The 5,920-nt window shown below is 37.7% G+C and overlaps 2 pseudogenes; one reads left to right on the forward strand and one right to left on the reverse strand.

Annotated features, from left to right (window-relative positions):
- Positions 1-1,417: 1,417 nt before the first annotated feature.
- Positions 1,418-3,486, reverse strand: LOC125600141 (annotated as a pseudogene).
- Positions 3,487-4,024: 538 nt separating this feature from the next.
- Positions 4,025-5,491, forward strand: LOC125600140 (annotated as a pseudogene).
- Positions 5,492-5,920: the final 429 nt, after the last annotated feature.

Genomic DNA, 5,920 nt, shown 5'->3' on the forward strand with positions numbered 1-5,920 from the left:
AAATAAGAGGTAAACTTGATTGTAGCAATACTCGATCAAACGATGTATTTTTTCGCCTACTACGGATCCCCATACGACCCCCCCATAAACTGAAATCCATAACCCCAAGAGCTACCACCGTGAATACCGTTTAATTGACCTGTACCTGTTGAATAGCGTCAGATCAACCTGTCGTCTTTTTTTTGAGCAGAGGCAAAACGCTTTTATAAGGTTCCTCCTCAATGAAATTTGAATGGGTCCCGCAGAGACCATGTCTTCATCCATAGGATTCCAAGTACCCGGATCAATCGAAAGCTCAATTCTCTCTGACTGGTCCCTTTTCAAATAATGTCCACAGTCTTCACAAACATTCATTTCGACTTTCTATAAGTAATCCATAACAATTGTCGCATTGAATCCACATTGATTGTAGTTTTTAGTTATATCGACATCCTTAGAACTCATTAAATATTACGATTACTATTAGTTCTTATCTTGTCATTTTTTGCTTTCACGAATCTTTCCACTTCCACTTTCACTACAATGAAATTATATAAATGTAACTTTTCATTGAATTATTACTATCGCTTAAAAAGTGACTATTAATACAGATGGTGAGAGAAAATAAGAGTCAATGCAACTATTAATGTGATTAGTACATTATATTTAGATATCCTTAATGTAAGGATCATAGTGCAGATCGTTGTCACCTGTAGATCTATTATGCAGATAACTAGAACTACAATAACTATAAAAAAAAATTTCTAGGTCCACTCAAATCATTGTTAATCTCAAATGTTTTTCCTTTTTTATATCAAATAATAATAGAAGACTATTTTTATATTACTATCCCTAACAAAAAAGGGTGTCATCCGATATGAAATTCCGAATGTCCGGAGGGTAACTAAAAGATCAACATTATTGTAATAACTAGAACGCTCACCCCAACCATAAAAGTTTTTTTATCCATATCAATATACCCGGTTCTTTACTTATAGTAGTCTTGGCAATAGGAAGCAAAACTATCCAGTGCTTTACTTAGCTCGCCTCTGTATTCCAATTCTCCCTTAGAAACATCAAATTGAACCACGATTTTTCCATAGAGCTTCTGGCCTCTATTTACATGAAAATAAAATAACAATAGATGAATAGTCATTCAATGAAAAAAATTGAAAATGCAAAAAAAAATTTGAAAGGTTCATTTTCTATTCAGAGTAAGCAAAGCATGTCAAGCAATTGCTAAATTGCTAAGATTATTAAGTAAAAGCAATTGAATTAATAAATTTCATTCTAAATGAAAATAAGGATTTTCTTATATTGGTGGTAAATTCTCATTAAAAAAAAGAAATATTTGTTCTTCGCTTAATGAATATAAGCGATATGAAGAACTTTTTTAGTAAAATCTCGTATACTAATATAAAAAAAAAAGTGTTTATGTCAATACGGAAATGAAAAAGAAAAGGACAACATGCAGAATGGGTAGAAGAAGTGGGGATACTTGGTTCAAGCCCTGACACGAAACTTAAAAAAAGAATAAAAAAATCCTAAGAATCCATATTTCGTATAGAATTTCTTGTGGACACTACAATACAAAAGTGTAGTTGTGTTTAATCTTCTTTTTTTTTTCAGATTTTGTATATCTAGATTAAGTATGTATCTATCAAAACACAGTATATACACTAGATAAACTCGGCTCAATCTTTTTTTTTTACTAAAAGGATTGAGCCGAGTTTAATTGCAATTAACCTAATAAAACGGACGTGAATTACTAATCTAATTCTAGTCTTGGCCATCTAATTTATCGATGGTTGGGAAGTTAAATGTGATCTCCTTCCATACTTCACACAAGCACAGCTAGTTCAGGACTCCATGTGCAAGCCTCACGGATAATTTCATTACCCTCGACTGCAAGATCACGTCCCTCATTACGAGCTTGTACACATGCTTCTAGAGCTACTCGGTTGCTACGGCACCCGGTGCATTTCCCCAAGGGTGGCCTAAAGTTCCGCCACCAAATTGTAGTACGGAATCATCTCCAAAGATCTCGGTCAAAGCAGCATATTCCAAACGTGAATACCCCCTGAAGCACAGGTAGAAACACCTGGTAGTGAGACCCATCTTGATTGAAAAAGATACCACGACTTCGGTCTTTTTCACATAATCATCGCGCAGTAAATCAACAAGCCCAAGTTGACTCCCTGTCTCCTTCAAGTTTAACCTACTACTGTACCCGCGTGAACATGATCTCCACCCGATAGACGTAAAGCTTTAGCTAGTACACGGAAGTGCATACCAATGATTCTTCTGTCTATCAATAACAGCGTGCATTGCACGGTGGATGTTGAAGAAGTAGGCCATTATCTCGGCAATAATGAGCCAAACTAGTATTTGCGGTGAATCCCCCTGTTAAGTAGTCATGCATTACGATAGGAACTCCCAATTCTCTGGCAAATAATAGCTCTTTTCATCATTTCTTCTTCCTTCGCATGTACCCGCAGTAGCATTCAAATAATGTCCTTTGATTTCACCTGTTTTCAGCCTGTGATTTATAAATAGCTTCGGCACAAAATAAGAAACGGTCTCTCTCCAACGCATAAATGGTTGAGGTTCACATTCTCATCATCTTTGGTAAAATCAAGTCCACCACGTAGACATTCAAAACTGCTCTACTACCATAGTTCTTCGCGGATAACCCCAACTTAGGTTTATAGTACATCCTAATAGGGGACGTCCATACTTGTTCAATTATCTCTTTCAACTTGGTACCATGAGGTGGTCCCTGGAAAGTTTTAGTATAAGCCGGAGGGATTCGCAGATCCTCTAGACGTAGAGCAGCCAGGGCTTTGAACCCAAATACGTTACCCACATTGAGGTAAACATGTTAGTAACAGACCCTTCTTCAAAAAGGTCTAATGGGTAAGCTACATACGCAATAAATTGAGTTTCTTCTCCTGGAACGGGCTCGATGTGGTAGCATCGTCCTTTGTAACGGTCAGGCTGGTAAGCCCATCGGTCCACACAGTTGTCCATGTACCAGTAGAAATTCAGCAGCTACCGCAGCCCCTGCTTCTTCAGGTGGAACTCCGGGTTGAGGAGTTACTCGGAATGCTGCCAGATATCAGTATCCTTGGTTTCATATTCAGGATAAAAATAATTCAATTTATACTCTTTAACACCAGCTTTGAATCCAACACTTGCTTTAAGTCTCTGTTTGTGGTGACATAAGTCCCTCCCTACAAGTCATGAATTAAGAATTCTTGCAATAAAACAAAACAACAAGGTCTACTCGACATAAATTAGGAATAGATTTAATTACCTTTTTCACAGGAATCTGTTCACAAATTATCAACTAATCAGAATGATTCTTTATTAGACCATGATATTTGATTCGCCAAATACATCATTATTGTATATCTTTCATATGTATAGCGCAACCTAATACTTGTTTTTCCAGTTTTGAATCTTTGACTTTTTATAAATCGAATATTTAATATTAAAATAATAATAAATCACTCTTGACGAATAGATGTTTATATGTAATCCTAGATTGACAATATGCGGAATTCATCCATGAAATGAAAAACAAGGGGGGTTGATATCGATGGGACGCATAACCGGATATGCTAAAATGAAAATATGAAAAAAAAAAGGCTAATGAGATCGAAATAATGAATCATAAAGATTCCATTTCGGAATTGGCTAGATAAACAAAGTCTTGCCTATTATGACAAATAAATCAAGACTTTCCACAAAATTTTTTTTATTCATATTTTTTTATTTTAAAACTAGGTTTTGGTTAGTTGAGCTTGAAAACGACTATTCCTTCATTGAATTTAATAAGTAAAAAATGGAATTGCATATTCGCTTGGGTGGTACCAATGAAATCGAGTGCTTACTCCCATTTATTATTGAATTAACCAATTGAATTTACTATCGGATTTTTTCTGTATTCGAAAAATTTCGCAACAAAGTTGAACATATTTTTTTATTATGAGAATAAATCCTACTTACTTTCGGATCCAGCGGTTTCAATCATACGTAAAAAAACAACCGGGGACGTATTGCCCAAATCATTGGTCCGGTACTGGATGTAGCCTTTCCCCCGGGCAAGATGCCTAATATTTACAATGCTCTGGTGGTTAAGGGTCGAGATACGCTTGGTCAAGAAATTAATGTGACTTGTGAAGTACAGCAATTATTAGGAAACAACCGAGTTAGAAGCTGTAGCTATGAGCGCGACCGAGGGTTTTAAAGAGAGGGGATGGACGTGGTTGATATGGGAAATCCTCTAAGTGTTCCAGTCGGCGGAGCGACTCTAGGACGAATTTTTCAATGTACTTGGGGAACCTGTTGATAATTTAGGTGCCTGTCGATACTCTCACAACATCTCCTATCCATAAATCCGCGCCTGCTTTTATAGACTTAGATACAACCTTATCTATTTTTGAAACAGAATTAAAGTAGTAGATCTTTGGCCCTTATCGTCGTGGGGAAAATCGGACTATTCGGTGGGGCTGGCGTGGGTAAAACAGTACTAATTATGGAATTGATCAACAACAATTGCCAAAGCTCATGGTGGGTGTATCCGTATTTGGTGGAGTAGGCGAACGAACTCGTGAAGGAAATGATCTGTACATGGAAATGAAAGAATCTGGAGTCATTAATGAACTAAACCGTGCGACTCCAAGTAGCCTAGTCTACGGTCAGAGAAATGAACCGCCGGGAGCTCGTATGAGAGTTGGTCTGACTGCCTTAACTATGGCAGAAATATTTCCGAGATGTTAATGAGCAAGACTTACTTCTATTATCGACAATATCTTCCGTTTTGTACAAGCAGGATCCGAGGTATCCGCTTTATTGGGTAGAATGCCTGCTGCTGTGGGTTACCAACCCACCTTAGTACCGAAATGGGTTCTTTACAAGAAAGAAGACGACTTCTACTACGAAAAAAGGGTCCATAACCTCTATTCAAGCAGTTTATGTACTGCAAGACGATTTGACTGACCCTGCTCCTGCCACCACATTTGCACATTAGATGCGACTACCGTACTATCAAGAGGATTAGCTGCTAAGGTATCTATCCAGCGGTAGATCCTTTAGATTCACGTCACTATGCTACAACCTCGAATCGTTGGCGAGGACATTATGAAACTGCGCAACAAGTAAGCAAACTTTACAACGTTACAAGGAGCTGCAGGACATTATAGCTATCCTGGGGTTGGACGAATTATCCGAAGAGGATCGCTTAACCGTCGCAAGAGCACGAAGATTGAGCGTTTCTTATCACAACCTTTTTTCGTAGCAGAAGTATTTACAGGTTCTCCGGAAAATATGTTGGGCTAGCGGAAACAATTAGAGGGTTTAATTTGATCCTTTCCGGAGAATTTGATTCTCTTCCTGAACAGGCCTTTTACTTAGTGGGTAACATCGAGGAAGCTACTGCGAAGGCTACGAACTTAGAAATGGAGAGTAAATTGAAGAAATGACCTTAAATCTTTGTGTACTGGACCTCCGAATCGAATTGTTTGGGATTCAAAGTAAAAGAAATCATTTTATCTACTAATAGTGGGGACAAATTGGCGTATACCAAATCACGCGCCGATGCCACAGGTTGATATAGAGGTATTTTGAAAATACGCCTTAATACCAATGGTTAACAATGGCTCTGATGGCGGGTTTTTGCTAGAATAGGCAATAATGAAATTCTATTTTAGTAAATGATGCAGAGAAGATAGTGACATGGATCCCCAAGAAGCTCACAAACTCTTGAAATAGCAGGCGAACTTGAGAAAAGCTGAAGGCAAGAGACAACAATTGAGGCTAATCTAGCTCTCAGACGAGCTCGGACACGCGTCGAGGCTCTCAATACGATTTGATTTTGTAACCGCTGACGTATAAAAAAATAGGATCCAAAAGCGAGAAAAAAAAAAAAAAGCTGGCT

The sequence above is a fragment of the Brassica napus genome, unplaced genomic scaffold (genome assembly GCF_020379485.1).
Source record: "Brassica napus cultivar Da-Ae unplaced genomic scaffold, Da-Ae ScsIHWf_2133;HRSCAF=2785, whole genome shotgun sequence".
Taxonomy (NCBI): Eukaryota; Viridiplantae; Streptophyta; class Magnoliopsida; order Brassicales; family Brassicaceae; genus Brassica; species Brassica napus.